At 28.9% G+C, this 23,930-nt stretch overlaps 1 long non-coding RNA gene across 1 annotated transcript; it reads right to left on the reverse strand.

Annotated features, from left to right (window-relative positions):
* Nucleotides 1–22,831: 22,831 nt before the first annotated feature.
* On the reverse strand, nucleotides 22,832–23,700 carry LOC140175416 (uncharacterized). Its single transcript, XR_011866161.1, has 2 exons — nucleotides 23,536–23,700; nucleotides 22,832–23,238 (listed from the first exon to the last, which is right to left on the reverse strand). It is a non-coding gene; the product is annotated as an uncharacterized lncRNA (long non-coding RNA).
* Nucleotides 23,701–23,930: the final 230 nt, after the last annotated feature.

Here is a 23,930-nt window from a genome sequence, read left to right on the forward strand (position 1 = left end):
TATGATGAGCATCATAAGAATCAATCAAGGATGATCAATCAAGCAAGATGGAATGTGCAAATCATCAACATTAATATGCATATCATATCAAGCTAAGTTAGGAAAGAGATTGCACAATCAAAATAGCAAGAAACACTCCAAGAATCAAGCTCATGAGCAATTGAATAGCTACTGCATTTTTATCAAGCTAAACAAAGAATGAATTCTCATTCAAACCAACGGCTAAGAGCATTAAAAGTGCACCGCCTAGCTTGATCAAATTAGGAACGATTTCAACATTAAAGAAAACAATCAAACTCTATCAAAGAATATTCTATCAAGGAAGAAGGCAACCATTTTTGTGCATATTGAAGACCATAGAAACAACCCTTGTTTTTTCTTGTTTTTGAGTGTGTTCTTACTTCTCTTTTGTCTAAATTCAAGTTTCTTTTGAGAGATACAAATAGCAAAGAAAGTAGTGCATAAAAAAACCATTAACTTTTGTTTGATTGTTTTGATTTGGAAAGTATACTGGGTTTGAGTATACTTGGTTCCGTTTAACTAGGTTGGATTAGAACCTAGGTGATTTACTAAGCTTGCGATAGTTTATGTGGTTTACAAGAATGTGTGTCTCTTGGAATTGGTGATTGTAATATATCTTGATTACAATAAAAATTCTATCATTGTTGTAGTGGAGACTGGACATAGGTCACATTGCACTTCGCGGTTGAACCAGGATGTGTCACTATTCTCCTTTCATGTTTTTTGTATTTTCTGTTACACGTAATCAGGAAGAAAAATCACAAATAATATCCTGATTTATTAATCCGCTGCATTATCTATAAAAGTGGTTCTTTGATTCAATTCCATTCTCAACTCACTTGAGAACCTTCAGTCTCCGACCAGAAAAATTTTAAGAAGCCCTCGTTGTTTGCCAAACCAAAGACTTTAGCAGAATTTCGTGACAAGGCCAAAGAACAAATGGAGATAAAAGAGGTTCCCCAAGCTAGGAGAAATGAGAAGCACACTTTCAACCAGGAGGATGATAAGCGCAACAAGTCTCAGGGTTCTTGCAATAATCGAAAGCCATTCAAATTGACGCCTTGATATGATTCATACACACAGTTCAACACAAAAGAGAGAAGATTATTAAGGAAATCCGACATTCAATACTCATTAGACCTCTGAGCAAGCAGACACTTATCAAGACCAGACGTACATGGACACATTAAAGTATTGCAACTTTCATAAAAAATACGAAAACACTACTTATGACTATGTAGTAGCTAAGGGCCTCTTTGAAAGGTTAGCTCGGCAAAGGCTCCTGAACAAGTACATTGTCAACCAAACACACTGAGCACCTCATAACAGCACATACCCAACAACACGAGGCACAGTTTCAGTTGGAATAAAACATAAAGACAAAAACAAATGGGTTATCTCTGATACACCAACACAACCCTGAGGTATAATTAATTGTATTTCAAGTGATTTTGCTGTCGAAAGTTGCACTAGCTCGACAAGGAAACACACTTACCAAAGGATTTTTGTCATGGAAGGAGCTAACATTTGTCAATCAAGTTAGCTTGATATGCCACCCATCACTTTCAAGCCTACGAATTTTAAATTTCCAACTCAAACCTCGAATATCTAGTAGTTATCTCAATACTGGTTGAAAACCAATTAGTCAAAAAGGCATTGTTAGACCTAAGAAGCAATATCGATGTCTTGTTCCACTCATCATCTGGAGAGCTGGTAGGATTTTTTAGTGAAAGTGTCCATTTACTAGGTTATGTATAGTTAAAAGCAACCATAGAAGAACACCCATACACTAAGGCGACAGATATACAATTTCTAGTGGTTATTCGCCCTAGTCCTTACAATATAATACATGGCAGACCTTTCCTAAATTGACTATTGAACCTTTGGTAAAGGAAAAGGACTCTCATCAATTTTATACACAATTTGAGCTCAATACCCTCCAAAGTCAAAGTAATGTTAAAAGAATGTGTAAGACAAGTTAAAGTCAATTTCATGCATTACATAAGAGTGTATGTCTAATAAGGGATCATTTTATTTTCATGTAAAGAAAAGTTAGGAGAATGTTAAGAAAAATCAAGTCAAAGTTCATGTATTTTGCATTTTGGATGATTTAATGTTATAAACATTCAGTCATGAGTCACATGTGTCATAACATAAGTAAATAAGAAGCCTTTAAAAGTCACACCATTCCGATTAACAAAAACTTTTGAAAATAATAATTGAACAACATTACATCGTCACTGTTTTTATTTTAAAATTTGGAGTGTTTGTGGATGGATACGATGATACCATATAGATAAACTACTAAAAAACTTTTGTTTCTCACCCCCTCTCCCCCTACCATCTTCAGGAACGACACAGTGCAAAATAATATGCTACTCGATTGAGTTGAAAAGATCAGTGCACTATAAGATGATTAAGAGCGAGATATCAAGGACATAGATACAGAATGTTAAGCACTTGTTCAAATTCATATTAAGAATGAAGAATAGGCGATTGTTTTTAGTCGTAGTTATGCAAAGTGAGAGAATTAGAATTTTCTGTGTGTCTTGTTTTATATTTATTGACTACAACTGTGGCTATGCTATTTGTTTTTTATATGATTAGTTGATATGGGTAAAGTTTGTCATTGTTTTTAGCTTTATAGTTTAGTACGTCCATTTTCCATGTTAGAATCACGAGGTCCATATTTCTATTTTCCAACTATTAATGATTCTAATAATTTATTTTCAAATGGCTTTCAAAAATAAAAACTATTTATCCACTATTTTTTTTATAAATTATTTTTTATAAATATTTTATTTCAAAAATTTCATAAAATTTGAGTATCAACAACCAATATAATCCAAATAAAACTTAATTCTAGTTCGAAAATATTAGGGTGCTACAAAACTCCCAACACATAGTGTATTTCATAAGCAAAGTCTTATAGCATATGCTGAGGTTAGATATTCAAAGCTTGAAAAGCTGGCTTTAACATTAGTCATCACAAGCCGACAACCACAGCACTACCTCCAAAGCCATACCGTTATAGTGCGAATAGACCAGGCACTAAGACAAGTTCTATCCAAACCTGAGCTAGTTGGCCGATTTATAAAGTGGTCAATCAAGCTCTGTAAATTTAACATGCAATATAAAACTCGAGGAGCATTAAAATCACAAATACTTGTTGATTTTATCGTCGAGTTCACATCTCATCAGGAGTCAAACATAAGAAACTGGTTGCTTCATGTAGTCATGTAGATGGAGCATCAAACATTGAAAGATGTGGGGCAAGCACTTTACTAGAAGATAATTATTAACTTGTCATAGAACAGTAATTACAATTTGCATTTAAGGCAAGTAATAACTAGGTCGAATATGAGGCACTGCTCGCAAGGCTACGTCATACTAAAGATTTTAATATCTCCAACCTCATAATGCATTATGACTCTCTACCAGTCGTCGAACAGGTAAATGGTAACTATCAGGTATGCGATCGTTTGCTTCAACAATACTTAGCACTTGTTGAACAATTTATTTCGTTTTTTTTTTTGGTTAAGTTTGAACTCATCCATGCTACCTTAACTTGTATTTAGGAAAAACAACAACCAAGCAGGCATTTTATCTAAGTTAGCTATGACTAGAAAATAATACAATTTTTCCTACTTTATCACAACTAACTTTAGCTGAGTCAAGCGTTAGTCACATGTCTATTTGTATAACAGCACGACGAGGTAGTTATATAACTCAAAGAATGTTCATAACAAAGGATAAAATAAAATTACTAACTAAATTATGAATTCACACTATCACATTCCTTTTAAGTTCGACAACAGATAAAGTTTAAATAAGTATAACAAAATAAAGAGAGTCTATAAGAGGACAATCCACACAAACGCAACGGTAGATAACAACTAACATACAAAAAAAACACTTAGTAGAAGAGGGTTATTATTATTTTAAAATGATTTGTTTATTTGAGTGTTAGAATCTTTTTTGTAAGTATTCTGACAAATTCTTTTATTTACGAAAGACTTAGGTATGCCTCATTCATAGAATAGAAAAAAGTCACTTATTTTTTTATGAAAACGAGTTATACCTCAAAACGTCTTCTTACGTAGGAACATATTTATTTATTATTTTATATGCTTAGTATGTCTTTAGACCAAAATTAATTTTTTTAGGATAGATGCATGATAGAACTTTATTATTAAAGACTATCTTATTATTATTATTATGGATAATATTATAAAAGAAAAATAGGAAATATATTTTGTATATATTTAAGTTATATTTGTTATAATCACAACTTATAAAAATTCTAGATTAATAAGTTATGAAATAAGATCAACATTGAGCCCCTTGCATTTGCACAGGTCTTTTGCTAATAAAATTAAGAGGGGGATTAAAGAAATTTGGTGTAACTGTCATTAATTCCACATATATTCTATTACGCTAGATGTTAACGTGTTTCGAAAAATAAAGAGCCCAATAATTGTTTGAAAATTAATCTGTTATTAAAAATAAAATAAAAAATATTTTAAACTTTTAAATTTTGAATCATAAATTTTAAATTCTAAATTATAAATTTTTAATTTAAAATTTATTTAATTAATAAAAAACATATGCATCACTCCTTACTTAATAAAAAGCTTTTAAGATTAAACTCATTGTCACATGTCACACACAAAAAAAAAACCCACTATCAACCAATATCATTTTTTAACAACAAAAGTATAAAAAAAAAATTATAAGAAACTAACTTTCAATTATTCAACATTAATTTTTTATTATAAAAATATTTTCTTAATCTTTATTTTTTAAAAATTTAAGAGTTAAGATTAAAATTTAGAATATAAATTTAAAATTTAAAATTTAAAATAAAAAAAGTTGACTAATGTTAACTTTAAAAAAAAAAACTTTCTAATTGAAATTTTTTAATATCAAAGATGCATGAAGGATGAACCGTACTACCCACAAAAGCACGCAAAAATTAATACCTGGTTTAGTTACTATATTTCGCAGGATTTATTCGTATTTAATTGTTTATATATTTAATTTTGAGATAATTAATTTAAGTCAAAAAATTTATATTTACTTTTTTGCACAAAAATATAATTTTGACGAAATTAATACTATTGGAATATAGCACCCGTTGTAAAAGGAAAAATTTATAGGTTTTGACGAACCCACAAGTTATTAAAATCAAACATATAAAATTAATAAATAGGTCAAAATGAAATTAAATAACGTTTGAATATTCAAACTCCACACGTTGAGTTCTTCCATCATCTATCCTAATCATTCCTAACTACGACTCTTGTTCCGGAGAACACTATTATGCACCCACTTGAATTTGGTATATCATATAGTATGCAAATTTAAAGATATGATAGTAGGTTACGTAGGTTAAATCAATTCAGAGTTCTTTTCAATTCTATTAAATTTGCAATTAGGTATCTAACATTTTAAAATTTTATTATCGAGTTCCTAACATTAAGAGTTAAGACACGTTAAAAAAAAAAACGAAATATTTTTACATAACCTCACCTTGATTTTGTTGTTAATAAAGTTGTAAACTACATTGCAGGGAACAAGTAAAGATGAAAGAGTAATGTTAAATGTTAATGAGCAAATATTTTAATCAATATTAGTTAACCTTTTAAAAATTATTTATTTATTTTAAATTTTAATTTTAAATAAATTTTCTAAAATTTTAAAATCGAAATTATACATTCTAAATCTTATTTTAAAAAAATATAAAATTAAAAAAATTAATATTAACTAATTAAAATTTGATTTTTTTATAAATTTTTTAACATGAACAAAATTCATTTTAATCATTTTAGTCGTCTACCGTTTTTTGGTGTACTGGTGTATAATGTGGCATTTTTTGCACACATTGCATGTCATGTGTCTATTACATATTACTTTTAGCACAAGTGACATACCATATAATTATCCATGTTATTTAACATGATATATTATCAAAATTGTAAAACCCAGATTAATTACAGACAATAAAATGCAATTTCAAATATCAAAATACTCATTTCAAAATTTCAATGAAAACTAAAATGGATCTTATAAACAAAATGAAAAACCAAAATATATAAACCTTTAGCACCAAATGTACAAATTAAAACAAAAAGTTGACAAAAATATCATTCATATACACTAAAATTAGTCATTAAAATCAGTCATCAATGTATTTATATATAAATATATATGTAGTTTAATTTATTTTTAATGTATATTTATATTCTAATATATATTTTATACTGAATTACTGATAGCTGACTTTGGTAGTTAATTTTAGTATATATGTAACATAGTCGTATATGTTAATATTATTATCAATTAAAAAATTTTTCTAAGAAAATATACAAAGTTTAGTTTTTAATATATTTGTTATATATTTATTAAAATAAAAATTTTAAAAATTCTACCAATAATAATCTTAACATGTGTCTAAAGACATATAATAACTAAATCCTATTTTTTTATTTATTTTGTTTTACTGAAACAAATTTGATTTTCAATGATTGCATGTAATTTAGCCCATAATTAATTAACTTTAGTAAAAGAGATTTTAAATAAAATTTTATTAAGTTTAATCTTTGACTTTAAAAAAGAGAATGTTAGGAGATAATATTTTTAATGAAAAAGTAAAGAATTAACTAATGTTGACTGGAATATAGAATAAATATAAAAAAATATTGATAACCTAATTAATATTTCTCATAAAACAAATCAAATATCCAATTATATACGTCAACCAAGAATGATTAACACAATTAATATAATGAAGAAAAAAAGATCGACGTCTCTGGGTGCTTAAAGAATGACAATGAATTAGAAAATAATTATTTAATAATAAATATTTAATAAATTAATTACTAAGTAAAGGGTTCTCCAGAAAGCAAGACATACATATTATAAATTGTAATTTCACAAACCACGGATATAATCGAAAAATAAAATTTTACGAACCAAAGATATTACAGCACATTAAAATAGCAACGGTTTTTAGTCATTTTAAAAAAAAATAATATTTATACACTAAAATTAATTACTCATGTCAGCTATTATATATTTATATATAAATACATATATTATTCAATTAATTCTCAATATATTTTATATTCAAATATTTATTTTAAATTAGTGTCTAATTTTAATAATTTATTTTAATATACACGTAATAATATATTCATTTTTTAAATACGAATTAACTTTAAAATTTTACAAAATATAGAATAAGAAAACTATCGCACACATATATTTAAGTATATAAATGTTAAATGATTTTGCAAAAAAAAAAAATATTTTTCTCTTTAGAATTTAAGGTTTAAATCTAAAAATTTAAATTTTAAATTTTAAAAAAAAATTGAAAATAATTTTATAATAAAAAATTGATTAATATTAACTAATAAATTGATTCTTATACTTATTCAATAAACAAAAATTAATAGATTGAGATATTATTATAAAAAGAGAAAAAGTGATTTTAAAAATAAAATATAAATATTAATTACTATTTAGTTAAAAAGAAAAAAAGATGTTGATTTTTTCTTTCACCAATAGCTAATTAATTAGTTAAATTTGGCCTATTAAAATATCCATAAAACATGTATATCGCACTTTTACTATTAAATTATAGAAAAATGTTATTTATATACTAAAATAAGTCACTAAAATGTCACTAATGTATTTATGTATAAATATATATGGTTTAATTTATTTTCAATGTATATTTATATTCTAACATGTATTATGTATTTTATACTGGTAATTGACTTTGGTTGTACACGTAGCATAACCCTAAATTATACCTGCTGCTGTTACAATAATACTATTATTACATATAATTAAACTTTATGTCGAATCTAACATAGAATCTTTTGGAAATATGACTTAAATTCTCACGATTTCTTAAGTTAATAGATTTTTCTTTTTTTATAAACTTTAATATTGACGAGATTGACATGTAGAATATATTTTTTAATATATATAATATTATAATTTTCGTTAAAATATATGCACATAGATATATCTATTATTTATTAAAAGATAAAAAATTTGATTTACCTAATAAAAAAATATATAGTTAATAAAAAAATTTATTAATTATTGAATATACTTTTTAATATAGATATAATATTAGAATATCCGTTAAAATATATGCACATAAATATATCTATTATTTATATATGGACTCATTAAAGGACAAAAAAATCGAATTTTTTTTATAGATAGATGTATAGTTAATAAAAAAGTTATTGATATAGGGTTTATATATATAGTCTGATTGAAAAATAAGTATTTTTAAAATTAAAAAATTAAATATAAAATAACTTATTTATAAATTATTTTTAATATAGATATTTATTATTTAAATTATTTTTTCAAAAGAGTTTAATTAAACTATTTACACATATTAAAAATTTAATTAAAAAATAACTTTTTCAGTTAATATTAAATAAATTTTTAAAATGAACTTTTTTTTACCTTAAATTCAAATATTAAATTTTAGTTTCCAAACTCAATTCTACTTTTAACTCTATTTCTAGAAATTAAAAAAAGTATAATAAAGAGGGATTAATATTTAGCATGAAAAATAATGAATTGTTTGTAGTTTATGTTAGAGAAAGAAGGCAAAAAGGTGCATGGGATGAATATGAGTTTTTGACACAAATGAAATAGTATAATTTGAGAAAGTTGATGTGATATATTATTATTTTGCACTGCTTTGTTGACCATATAGAAGTTAGACCTTTGAATTTGTTTTCTAGTGCGTAAAAGATCTAGTCTAAGTGTACTGACCCCACACCTTCATTTCTTTCTGCATTGAACCTTCTTTCCTTCGTGAAACCCCACGGACCCACACTCACTCACACCTCCTTTCCTTTCTTTTCTCCTGACTCTGACTACTATAAATTCTCCTTCATTATCTTTCATCCATCATCCTCTCTTCCACTCTCTACAACAATGGCTGACCATGGCATCACCATGTCACTTTCCCACACCTCCGACGACGACTCCTCCGACCACAACACCCCTGCCACCGCTGCTGCCGTCGTCTCCAGGAGGCTGCCACCCTCGTCCTCCACCGGCAACCATTCATACCACCATCACCTCTCCGAGCCCCCGCCCCAGAAGAAGCCACGTGGCAGGCCTCCGGGGTCCAAGAATAAGCCGAAGCCACCCGTGGTGATCACTCAGGAAAGCGACCACGTGATGAAACCGGTGGTGATCGAGGTTGCCGCCGGCTCCGACGTGGTGGAGGCGGTGGTGAGTTTTGCCCGCCGGCGCCAGGTAAGCTTGTCAGTGTTGAGTGGGTCAGGAACCATTGCGAACGTCACCTTACGTCACCCTTACTCACATGCTCCTGCATTAACCCTCCATGGACCCTTCACCTTGTTGTCGTTCTCTGGAAGCTACATCGCTGGCCCTTTCACTCCTTCACCTCGTCCTCTTCCTCTTCCTCTTCCTCTTGCCTCTCCAGCTTCCGCTTCCGCTTCAACGGATGCTTCCTCAGCCAGCCCTACCCCCACCTGCTCCAGCTTCGCTGTTTCCTTCTCCGGTTCCCAGGGACAGATCTTCGGCGGGGTTGTGGCTGGGACACTCGTGGCGGCCAGCACGGTTGTGGTCTCGGCCTCCGTCTTCAAGAGGCCTGAGTTCCACCAGGTTGGCGAGGGTGTGAGTGCTGGTGGGCGTGACGGTGATAATAAGGACGATGGTGATCGTCATAATAACTACAGTAATGCAGGTGGTGGCGATCATCACGGTGGTTGTGGTGCAGTTGTGAGTGAGAACCCTCTTACTGTGTTCAATGTGGGGAATGGCGGTGGTGGAGGAAACGGCATGAATAATAGCCACCCTGCTGATGTGAACGTCATGCAATGGGGCCACACTCTCTCGGCTTCTCGCGCTGCCAATTACTGAACCCCCAAGATCTAGCTAGCCAAATCCATATCTCTCAGCATTATTAATGAATTCCCCATTTTCTGTTTTTTTTTTTATATTTTTCTTTTAGTTGTCTAAATTCTAAATTGTTAAGTATGGGGAAAACTGTTAGTTAGTCAGTCATTACAGTGTCACAGAGGCTGAAATAATAGGGTTTTCTCTTTCTTTGCTTTTTTTTTTTTTATATATATATGAGCATGCTTGTCTTCTTGGTCGCTCTTTCTTATTTAATTTAATTATTCTCGGTTTTCCTTCATAAAAAAGAATATGTGTTTTGATTATGGCGGGATGAAGGTGGTGGTGGATGATGATACTTATGGAATTCCATATAGCATAGCATAAAATTACAGGAGGGTGGTGTGGTTGTGGTGCTGCCGCCTCGGGAAGGACCCAATTTTGTTGTCTCCAATACGAAGCATGGAGACAAATGAAAGGGAAAGAGAGAAAGGCAAAGTCACAAGTCCCTTTAAATTGAAACATGACTCGTCTAATCCCTTCTGATCTCTATTCTTCTGCCCTATTGGAATTGCTTTTATCTCCCAGTTACATACATTACTACTACTATTACTTAACCTTCATCTCTTCATTTTTACATTCTTCTTCTTCTGCCCTTCTGCCTACTTAAGATATCATTGCATCATCATGAACTTTTATAACATGCATGCTCATCACCTTATTAATTAGAGGAACCAACTCTTGGTCAAATATTACTTATTTTTAGAGTTAGGTTTATAATTTAGAATTTCCAATTAAAAAATTTAAAAGTTAAAATAGTTCTAAAAACAAAATTGCCTAATATTAACTCTCGGTATAAGAACTCAATTTATTTAACCAAAGGCTTTAGCTAACATTGTAATCAATTATAATTATAAATACAAAGTCTAAAGAAATCAAAAGTTATTTTTTTTGCATTCTTTAATTACTACTAGAATAATTGCTAATTTAGATATTACATATAAAAAATAAAAAATACTAGGTTAAATAAGATAACTTTGAATTATTATTTTCTTACCACATCAATAGTAAAAAGATTTAAAAGACAATAAAAAGCAAAAAATAATTTTATTTTGCACTCTTAACCATCATTTACTTTATTGCATGTTAGGAAGACAATAATTCAAAGTTATTTTATTTAACTTGCATCTAAAATTTATGTATGTATCATCTAAACTTATATACTTATTACACATAATATTACTCATTTATTTTAGCTATTACAAAAAAAATATTTTTATTGACAAATTTTTAGTGATAATAATATAATGACTATTATATATTTTATTTAACTTATATTTTTATGATAATTATATAATTTTTATTATTATTACATGTTATAATAATGGAAATTATATATTTTTTGGGACCATTAAAAAGATATTTACTAGCAATTGTGTAATTTACGCTAAAATTTTTTAGCGACAAAATATAAGACGGTTAATATCTAGTTGTTGCTAAATATATCAATGATTATTTTTATTGTTTCTAAAAATAAAATAAATGACCGTTAAAAGTGATTTACTAATCATGAGTACAAAATGTAGTAATTTTGGCTGTTATCTATTGTCACCCAAATATTTTTGGATCTTATTTTGTATTTCTTAATTGTTGTTAAAATAACTATGTAATATGATAGGTAATAAATATGTAATTATTAATATTACATACATAAAATTATAAAATATTAAATTAAATAAAATTACTTTAAATTATTATCTTTTATACCTGCATCGAAGCTTAAACATGACTATTGATCATAAACTGGTTAAATATCTAAATTAATAAATCAATAGCTAAAACGATAACTAATTCGATTTCTAAAATCTTGCCTATAATAAGCTATAACACGTCTGATCGATTGCAACAAAAAAGAAAAATACCTAATGTTTTGTTGCAACAAAAATATAGGATTCTTTTTTAAATAAATAAATTAAATTCTATATATGCATTAAAATTTTTAAATTATTTATATTTTTACATTATATCACTTATTTCATTTTAAATAAAAAATTTAATTTATTTATTTAAATTTTTTTTATAATAACTAAAAAAATATTATTTTAAGCAATTTTTTAAGGTTATCATCTCAAAAATATTATGTTAATAACTGTAAAATGACTTTATTCTTAATTTTATTTGAAACATAAAATTTGATTATTTTGAGTTTTACCTCATTTTTTTGTGATTATATTATGTGTACACTAAAATTAACTACTAAAATCATCTACTAATATAAAATACATATTAGAATACAAATACACATATATTTATATACAAATACATTGATAGCTGATTTTAATGATTAATTTTAGTATATGAAACTTTTTTGTATTTTCTATTCAAATTAGGTAACTACTTAAATAGAGATAGCAAAAACATCTTTTTATAAATATATATTATTTAAAAATATGACTTATTTATTTAGTCACATGAAAAAAATTATAGAATTTTTATGGTAGTATCCATCTTCAAATTATGTAATATTTATTTATAAGTTGATAAAAATATAAAATAAGAAGGAAAATAGAAAAAAGGAGTAGTAAATATATGATTAGTTTTTCATTCTTTTACTTTCTTTGATTTATATATTAGAAGAGAATGGGTGAAAGACGGACTCGAAGGAGTCCAAAATGGAGTCAAAATGCTGAGCAGCTGAGACATGCATACTACTTGGCTTTAAGATGTGACAAGGAGAGGAGTCCAAATCCACTGCTCTCATATTTATGATCTTTTCGTCCTCTCTGAATTTCATTTATTTAAATGAAGCATAATAATTAATAATGATAATGTATGTTGATACGATCATTTGATGGTGTACTCAAATGTGAGGGATATGAGGCCATCTGGTGAGTGCACGCGAGGTCTGATCTGTGCCACAAGAGAGGCAGATCAGAGCAGTAGTCTTCATACATATATAAGTGTGAAATGACGTCCCATGGCTTCTTCGGCGAGAGTAAAAATTAAAGCTGCATTCACTTCTTTCCCTCTTACATACCACACACCGACCTCAATTTCTTCTTTCTTTGCACATTTACGACTTCTCTTCTGCCTGGTCAAACGTAACTTCGCCTTCATCACACCACATATTTTGTGTTTCTCTCCAATGCATGTAATTAATCGTTTTATCTCATAACCTAATAAACATCTTTTATAAATTTAATTTAAAAAATACATTTTGATAGAAGAGATTTGTCATTTTCGTGGAACGCAGAGAGCGAGGGGGGGGGGGGGGATGAAAAAGCAAAAGAGTTGAAGGAAAAACAAGGGATTAAAGTTGGAAAGTGAGGAGGGAAGAGGGGTACGTACGTGACTTTTTGAAGAGTAGGGGTCAGTGTCACAAAATATAGGGGCCTTCCAAAACCCGTACACTGCTAAAGCAACGTAACAGAAGGCCCTTTATAGGTTAGACTTTAGGATAACATTCTCCAACGCTTAGGTTATTAGGAGTAAAGTTGTACCAAACACTTGGGAGCTGATATATTTTGCCTATGGGAGACAAAGACAACATATGTGATTGGGGTACGGTTTTATGATCCACCGGTTTTTCTTATGCTCCCTCATCTAGTGTCCAACGGTTTTTTTGTTTCACTCTCACAACACACACTCTTCACTATGTAGGGCTGCCTCTGTGGGGGCGTTCCTTTACAATATGCATACCAATGGATAATGGTACAACTTTAACTTTTCTTTTAGGCCTTCACACTCACAATATTAACACATTTTTCCTAATTCAGAATTTTTATTAAAGCATATCTTTTTTTTTTTGGAAAAAGAGAGTAAATTATTAATTTAATTCTTGAAATTTTATGTTATTTAGTTTTTAAATAATAATTATTTATAGACTTTTAGATATGAATAATTTTTGACAAAATATTTTAAAATATTCTCTTTTTCAAACATTGTTATCTTTAATGTGATTATTTTTTATTTTTTAAAAGCTAAATTATCAGTGTCTTAATTTCTCAAGAATTACACTAGTGTTTTATCAAGAAGGAAAATAAATTTAATGTTATAAGATAAATGGTATAAATTTAATAAAAAAATATAGGTGTTTATTATGTGGTTTTGTGTCTTTGCACTTCTTCGACACAGAAAATTTTACAAAGCATATAAAATTTGTACATAGCACGTAAATTTATGAATGTAATATAAAATTTTTTTGTACATAACACAAAAATTTATTAATATAATACATAATTTTTTTTATATTGTACACTTAAATTTTTGTGTTGTGTATCAAAATTTTTATATTTGTATATTTGTTGAACATATATAGAAGAAAAAACTCCGGCAAAAAAAGAATTAAATATCTAAATATTTTGGCTATAATATTAAAGATGATTTCATATATAAATAAAATAGAATTTTTATATTAAGGAGGGTCTGCTTGTGTTGAGATAATTTTTTTATTGTAAAATAAATCAGAGGATCCAATTTATATATTTAAAATATTTTTAATTTTAAATACAAATCTAAAAATTAGATTTGTGTATTTAAAATAAATCTGACTCTCAAATTTATATATTTTAAAAAAAAAGGACACAAATCTAACCATTAAATTTGTGACTTTCACATGTGAAGGTTCTTGATGGCCAAAAGAGAGGGGGATGTTGGATTTATAATCTTCTTTTAAATTTGATTTACTAATTCTCAAACTAGAAAATGAAACTTGAGTTCTGCTCTGATTGCAAGATAGATTATGCAAGAGACAATTTTATTTTGTCTCTTAATGAACAAAACCAGAAACAGATCAGAGAGGAGAAGAAGACACAGTCAAGTATCTTAGTTTAGCTACCAAGTGTAATAGTTTAGCTACCAAGTGTAATGTAATTTACATCTAATCTCTACCACAACAGTGATGAAATTTTCACTACATTTTCAAATTTTACATACACCAATACCCAAAGATTCAGCCTAATCTTATCAGGGACAAATCAAACTTCTTTTTAAGCTTGACTTGACTTGGTTCACTCTCTAGACTTACAACACATTAAGTGTTCACCCAACTTAGTAATGAATACCTCTCAGGTACAAGATATAAAACAAAAATACAATCAAAAGAGATTTGAAGTAACTTTTGGCTTTTCTCTCCAAGTTACCTCTCGCTGCCTTTTTTTTAATGGATTTTTCTAAATGACTCACATAAATGCCTTACCATTGAAGTGAAACGACAAAGAAAGATAAAACATACAAACTGAATATTCAATGATAGATTATGAAGGAGATGATGTTGAACAGCTCTGAAACTATAGGATGAACTGAATTCAACACTTTCATATGTAGCGCTCTCCATCTTGGCAAAATATTCCTTTAATTCAGAAATACTGTCCAAAGTATTGAGCAAGAACAGTAAAAAAGCTCTCAATGAAACTTTGATTTTAGTTCACTCTCCGTGAGTCATCTCTTGTTGAGTATTCCATTTTGTATTGAGTTCTGTTGCCAAGGCTAAGGCTTGCTTTTCTAAGTCAACTCATTAAATCTTAAATCAGCTGAAGTTTTTCCTTTTTTTTCATCAATCAGACAAAAAAATCAGGAATTTGAGATTAAAGTTAAACTATGCAGAAAAGAGATGAGCCGCAGTTTCGTTGATTTTGTTTTCTCAATAAGTTTGCTAAATTCACACCCTTAATCTTGTGTTTTGATCCCCAAATTTCAATATCCACCATTCAGAAGAAAGTAGCCTCCATTCTCTTCTTATTATCCAAATTGCATGTGTAAAGAGAAGGTGAAATTAAGGAGTAATTAACTTGTATGTTAATGAAAAATCTTTTATCTTTTTCTTTTGATTATGCTTGGTTTAAACCTTTTATTTTGGCTCTATCTTGATTTGACATCGCCTTTAAGATTTTGCTTTCCCATTTTTTCTTTGATGTTAGATTAAAAACATGGACAACTTTTTTCTTCTTTGTATTTTACTAGAAACCACAAAACTTCACCTTCATCACTTTGGATTCCTCTTCAAGAAGCAAGTGACTGGATTTTGGACTTAATCTCAATCAACAGCCTTGAATATACACTTTTTTTTTTATTGGGCTACTTGTTTTCTTTGTTTAGACTGCACAATAAAATTTAGACCTGCAAAATTAAGTAATTCATCACAATATTTTTGGACTATTAATTCTAACCAAAATCATGTTTATTATCATTAAAAATATTATTATTTGTTTTTTAAACTCAACAACATGAAAAAAATACTAAATCTCAATATTATTGAAATACAGTTAAAAATATAACACAAAAATTTAAAAGCACATAGAAAGAGTCACAAAAAAAAAAGCAGATAATATGGTAAAAAAAACTTACTAATTAGGAGAATCATTTGCAAGTTCTAAAGTACCCTCGGTTTAAGTTAGTATTATTTTTACTTCTAAGTTTTACAGTTTTCATTCTAACAAGAACACAAAATTACTAATCAACAAAATAGAATATCTAATCTAATAAACTTAACATAGAAAAGCCACCGAGAAAACATAGAAATTGACTAAAATAAACATAAAAACATCAAATGTTAAACTCACTCATAAGAATCATCTATTGAAAGTATGTGTTATATTTGTGTGTGTCTTTTTTAGTTGTTTTAATGTTTTCCTTCTAAAATATACATAAATTTGCATAAAGGGAACACACAAAAATTAAGACACATGAACACAGAAAATCAGATATAAGAAATATAAAAAAAATGATAAATATGTAAATTTAAGGGTTAAGTACGATTTCGGTTTCTAAGGTATAAGTCGAAAATTTTTTTCGTCCTTAACCTTTTTTTACATACAAAATCGTCCCTAAGATTTAACTTGGTTTAAAAATCGTCCTTACCTTAGGGACCAAAATCATACGGAAGTGACAGTGGAGACAGAGACAGAAGTGGATCGTGGACAGTTTCTTCTTCTTCTTCTTTCTTTTCCCCTTCTTCTTCTTCTCTTCCTCCTTCGAAGGAGTAGAAACACTCCCTTTCTCTTTTTTTTATTTTATAATTTTTTAGTTATGAGTAATTTGTTCAAAAATTTTAATATTTAAGTAAAAAAGATGATTTAAAACTTGGTTTTAGAACTTAGAGACAATTTTGCATGCAAAAATAAGTTAAAAACGAAAAAAAAATTTATCTATACCTTAGAAACTAAAATCGTACTTAACCCTAAATTTAATTAATAAAATAATAAATATTTATACAATAAAAAAATACATAAATATAATATAAAAGTAACAAGTAAATGGACACACAAGAAAAAATTTTTAGATAGACAAATGTACACCCCAATCATTTGAAATATCTAATGTATACACAAAAGATTGATAACAATGAACAAAAGTGATACGCTGTTAGTAGGACTCCATTTTCGTAAAGTTTATTATCTACTTGGCTATGTACCATGACAAACTGGACTTTTTAGTGAGGCTTAGATGGAAATGAGCTAATTTAAGAAATAAAATAAAAAATTCCAAAGAGTATTGATTACCTTAATCTCTAAGGAACGCTAACTCTTATTCCAATTGCAGTAGCTTGCAAAATCAAAGATGAGAGGTGAAGTTCAGTCTAAATTTGAGAGTAAATTTAGATTTCCATGCCAGGAGAATAGTTTTAGTGATATTGATGGGTTTTCTGTTGGAGGTGTTACAAAGAGAAAAAAAAAAAAAAAAAAAACCTTTTTAACGGTGGCTAATGTAAGAATTTGATTTTTGGTATATAGACTTTTTTTATTATTTTAAAATTTATTTTTCAAAATTTCAAATTATGACCCAATAAAAAATAGTGAGGCTGGTCCAATGGTAAAAAAATAAAAATTAAAGAAAAAAATAAAAAAATTAAATAGAAACAGATCATTAATAAGGTCAAAATTGACTTTATGAAGGTAATTAATCCCTCTAAGTCAAGTTTGACTTAGTAAATAATAAATATTAGTTTATTATTGATTTATTTTTTTCACTCGAGACTTTTTAGAAAATTCACTTTAGTGACGGTTTTGCATGTGCCGAAAAAAATCTTGTAACCGAAAACTTCGAAACCAGTGATAAAAATAATTTCTACCTTGGTAATTATGTCCCAAGATTAATATTAGTCATCCATTCATGATTTATTTCTTTAAAAATAAATTTTAACCATTAATTATTTTACCACACAGTAAAATTTACTTCGAACCGAATTTCTGACTAGTATTCCACAAACGACTCTTAAAGATCCCAAAACTTCTTACTTGCTACCCAAATAACTTGTCTCTCCTTCTCAGCTTTTGGGCCGAGACTATCTCATCCTTTCACCCCTCTTTGCTGTGTTTTTAACCTCGAGTAACTAACTACGGTTAATTGCGGATAAGCTCGACATGCAAGCGCTGACCAAGCTTCCTCATTTTCACGTCCTTTATTCATTAAAGCCCAGACCTTGACCATGAAAAATTCAGCCTTTTTTACCATCATAAGTTCATCAAGACTTGATTTTTTATTTAAAGAAGCATTAACCACAAAATTCACAAAACACTTTACACATTTTTACACTCTTTGGACAGAATTCTTGAGAGAAAAAGAGAGAAAATTCTTGCACTTGTTCTCTATGTCCCAACCCTATTTCAACTCTTCTTCCATTGTTCTTCATGTGTTCTTCAAGAACTCAAACCATACAAGTACAAACTCTTGTCCGTTTTCGCTAATTCTTGCATTTATATCAAAATTTTGGCTAGGTAAACTCTTTTTCTTTCTCCTTTCATTTTTTATTTTTTTAAAACAGTATCCATGATGAATTTTTACTATCTTCCGTACATAGAAAACTCCTCTTGAAATACCCATGGAACACGCCTAAAGAGTTAGAGAGATTTGAGCTCAAAATGATTGAATTTCGACGTTTTGCGACACTTTAGGCAAAAAACGAAAGGTTTAATAAGTAAATTACATAAGAGGTAAGGATTAGGATTAGTTAGAATGTGTTTGTGCTTGTTTTCAGTGTTCAGATGAATCACTTTGTGGTGATTTTGTACTTGATTCTTAATTCTGAAAATTCAGTGATGCTTCTCTATTTTTCAACTATTATTTGAGTGATATATAAAGTTTATTTGTCTCTAGAAATTGTTTGAAACCACTTAAATTATTTGGAGCACTTGGGGTTTAAGTTTTAAGCTATAAAAGTCACTAAAAGTGGATAAAAATAAAAAGCTGCACCCCTGAAAATTCAGCCACTAAATGATCATGTAAGTCACGTGTATAGAGGTTAAAAAAATGTATAAAATTTATTTTAATCCTATAAAAAAAAGGTGTAAAAGTAAAAAGGGTGTTATAGTCATTTTTAGATAAAAAGAGGGTTAAAAATGTAATTTAATTGAAAGATAAGTAAAACTTTGAACTTAGTGTTATCAAGGATAAATTAGTAATTACATAAATTAATTGAGTCAAAATTATAATTACAATAAAGTTTCGAACCTAAATAAAAATATTAGTAAAAAAATAAAACGGTAAAAACAGTAACTAGAATAAGTAAATAAATTAATAAAGGATAAAATGATCTTTTAGGTTCCTAAAAGTAGAATTAGCATTAACTAAAATTATTATGGATAATTTGCTCGTAGAAAAAGATTAGGATTAATCCGGTAATATTTTGACGCTAAATCAGGTTAAACGGTAAAAGTAGAGTACTTAGAGGCATATTAGTAATTTTAGGCATAAAGTCAAATTAAAAATTATTAATTAACTTAATGAAGGTTAAGAAAGTCTTTTAGAAAAATATATGAGGGTAAAATGGTGAAATATGAGTGGTAAAAGCGTCACTAAAAGCCTAAAGCAAATTAGAAAAACAAAGTTATGTATAAAGAGGGTAAAATTGGAAATGTACAAAAATACCAAGAAAAAATGGTAAAATATTTGACAAGGTTGAGATATTTTAAGAAGGGACCGGACACAAATTTTCAAAAAGAAGGACAGAAAAGTCCCTTAGAGATAGATTTTATTGAGATGTACTGCGGAAAAAGAACTATAAACCCCAAGGTGCTTGAGGTTGTTTGGAGGCGATTATTATCCACTGATTGCTAAAACTCCGTTTCCCCTTTGTGGGTATATTATGGTATCAAGCCTTGTGACGATTGTCTGTTGTCACGGACTAGTGGTATTCTTAACCACATCGACACGTATGCATGGACAGACACAAATCAGAAGATCGTATCTAGGACTAGTTCCTAGGTAACGTCGGGTTGCGGGTAATCAAGTGACGTATGAACTCATTGTCTGCATAGGACCAGGCATGCATCATGTAAGACTCCAAATTTTAAAAAAATAAATAATGAATTATTTATGTTTATATATATGATTTTATTTTTAGAAAAGTCGCCTTTATTAAAAAGTAAATAAACCAAAGTTATGATATGAATTCTGTTTGTTAAGAAAAAGAAATAATGAGAAAAGAGAACATGGCACGTGTGATTATAAAATGTTTAAAAGGTCACGAGAGGGTGACAGAAAGTAAATGGTTATGGTACCGATGGAAAAATGTTAAGCCGTGGGCTTTATATGTGAATGATTGTGCGGGGACGCCCGTGTGTATGGAATGGCTTACAGGAGAAAGGGGAACATGCTTCAGCTAGAGAATCAGCGCCTGCAAGAAGTAAAAACTTGCAGAGGTTATGCCGCTGGAAGGCCTTATCTGACTTGCGAGTCGGATTGCGTCGGGTGCGGGTCGAAATCGACAAATGAGCTCATTACTTGCGCTAGGGATAGACATGCATCATATTGTTTGCGCATTTGTTTTGGTTGTGTTTGTTTGTTGTATTTTTCTGTGATTGTGTATGTGTTGTGTTTGTTTCTCTTTATGTGCTTTAGTTAGTCTGTTTGTTACGGGTTTCGGTTGCTACTGCTGATTGGGATTTTCTTAAATGATTTAACTTACTGAGAACTAATCAAAGTCTTTAAAGTGAGTTTTAAAGAATTCTAAAGGTAATTTTTTTTAAAGTTGAAAAGCGATTATTTGCAACTTAATTCTTTACTCTCATGCCATTCTCTATCCCTACTGAGAACCTGCGAGGATGAAGTTCTCACCCTCCTACAGATTTCTTTTGTTCAGTGACAGGTTTAGGAATTCTCGGCGCGAGGCCGCGACCAAACTATGAAGCTTAACATATACATGTATTCCTACTTTCTGTATTTAGTTTAGTCATAGATTTTATTTTTCCCTCGCCGTTAGTTGTTTTGAATTTTAGAGGGGTAGGACTTGTATTTGACAATCTTTGAATATGTCTATATATATAAACCTTATAGCTATGTGAATATTTATACTTCTGTGGTTAAGTGAATTAAAATAAAGTTTTATTTCGATTTCTTGTTTAAAATTTCGGTTCGTATTTGCGAAAGCTCAATATTAAATAAAGATAATATAAAATATAAAGATTTAGAGGTAAGTGACGCTTTAACTTTTAGTACGATCATGAGGTGCTAAAAGTTAGTTTAAATTAAAATATCTTTTAAATTATTTATCACTATGTGAAAAATATATTAGTTATTTTAGTAACAAATTGTAATAAGCAAAAATAAAATATCTTTCAAATCTTTAGTTATATATTTTTGAATATATTAATTTTTAATTTTAGTTATATATTTTTAATTTTTAATTTTTAATTTTTAATTTTTGAAAAAAATGTTAAAACAATTAAAACAACATAACTTCTAGATATCAAAACTCAAAATATTTTCACAATTATTTTAACTCACTATAACTCATTAAGTTCTAGTATAAAAATTTAGATTTTTTAATTAAAAATCCTATTACATCTAAAAAAGAATTAAATTTTATTTTTATAAAACTCATCAAAATATATTTAAATTAATTAGTTTAAATAACTCTTATCTAACATAACAGGTGTTACTTGGTTGATCTGTTATCTCTTGGAATATATGTACTAATTCGGTATTGGAAAAAAAATACTAGAAAATCAATTTTTTTTAATTAAGTCCAACTAAGTCAAATCTCATACACACATTTTTTCTTTACGTTTTTCTTCCTTCTCTTTATCCTCTTTTATTATCATCATATCTTCTTTTTCTTTCTTCTCTCCCTTTTTCTACATCTTTTTCTCTTTTTTTTTCTTCTTTATTATTTTTTCTTTTTTTCTCTCTCTCTAAAAAAAAAAAACAAGAACAAGAGAAGAACAAACAAAAGAAAATACATGAAAAAAAAGAAAAAAAAAATAAGAGTAACAAAAAAGAAGAATAAGAAGTAAAACAAACTTTAACATTCTATTTTATGCGTTACGGTTAACAAAATTTTGGTATAAAAATTAAAAAATTTATGTATTGTGCTTAAAAAATTTCGATACTATTTTTCTGTTTCGTATTTTTTCTAAATACTTCCTGCTCCTCTTCCACTTTTTTCTTGGTGTTATAATTCTTTTTGTTTCACACTCATTTTTTTTTTATTTCATCTTCTACAAAGAATAAAACAAATAAGAAAAAACAAAAAAAACGAAATAATTATGCAGTTTTATATTTTATTTTTTAGTTTATCCTTTTTGACAATAAAAGCACTTATGTACGAAGAAGAATAAGAAACATAAAAAAAACTACTGTATCAAGTTTAGAGCTTTAAAAACTTTCGATGTTAAAGTTAAGAAATTCTTGTTTCACGATAAAGAAATTCTTTTGCTATTTTTTACGGAAAGAAGAAGCATATAATTTAGACACATTTATGTTAAATTTAGACCAACTTAGTTAAATTTAATTGACATAAACGCTTAGATGTGTATCGAGGCTGAAGCGATAAATAGTTGTACCGTGGTTTATAAGTTGTAACTACAGTGTTTCTGTTTATTGCATGCTGATGTGAATAAAGGTGAATATGTAAGTACACTCCTAACAAAATCATTACATTTTGAATTTCAAATAAACAACTAATGTAACTACTTGTATTCATTTTTCAACCAGAATAATCAATGTCTATAAAGTACAAACTACCTTGAATCTGAATAAGGATATAAATACATTGCTATGATCGAAACACACTGGCAGTCACTTCTCAATAAAGTTACCTTACCTCTGACACCATGCAATTCTCTTAACAAGCTATACACTCTGTTCCATCTCTAACTAAAACAGCAAATATTGGATGCAAGCTGTATAACAAATAATTCATTCAATGATCTCACAATGATCTATAATCCTTCACCATTAAAATTTCGCTGCATAATTTCCGTGGCACTTGCTCTATCTTTGTTCCCTCTTGCCATGCTTGACCTATACAAACCCCTGGACCTATATGACGGATATATATAACAAGTTGATCGTTGAAAGGGTAAGGATGTTTAACTGCAAATACCAGAGACAACTGAAATTAAATAAATTCGGCACGTGCCAGCACCTTAAGCGATGCATAGCCACCGTGTTTGTTATATGTTGTATAATCACATAACAGAATAAGAAACCTATGAAGTGGTAAAAGGGTCACCAAGAAAACAATGATACAGTAGTAGACCATGCTGAAATCTATCATAGAGATGTTTAGAGTAAAAATATGGCAAGTTTAGAATTCAGTTAATGGTATGAAGATGCAATATGAACGTACAGTCATAAACACATTGTATGAAAGAAACAAATGGTGCTTACCAGGTTTTGGAAAGCATTGTGGGAATTCTTTCACATCAAAAAGTCCATCCCCAAATTCATATGCTAAATCACAAGGCTGCTCAGTTGACATAACTTCCTTAATGTCTCTCGGTGCAAAATACAAAGGAGCGAAAGAGTCAGCAAATGGGGCCAAAATTGATCCACCTGGGTGGTTGTGAAATTCAGAAAAAGATGTTAATAGCAAGGACAATCAAGTATAACCTTGTAACCATGATGCACCCACAACCCATAAGGGCACCCCCAAAGAACAAAATAATAAAAAAGGTCGATCAACTCAAATACATTCCTCAAAGATCAGCATATTTAAAGGAAGACTAACATTTGAAACCTTCAATCTCCAACTATAGTTCTATAGCCTTTAAAAGTAGCAGAGG

This window comes from Arachis hypogaea, chromosome 9, assembly GCF_003086295.3.
Source record: "Arachis hypogaea cultivar Tifrunner chromosome 9, arahy.Tifrunner.gnm2.J5K5, whole genome shotgun sequence".
Lineage (NCBI taxonomy): Eukaryota > Viridiplantae > Streptophyta > Magnoliopsida > Fabales > Fabaceae > Arachis > Arachis hypogaea.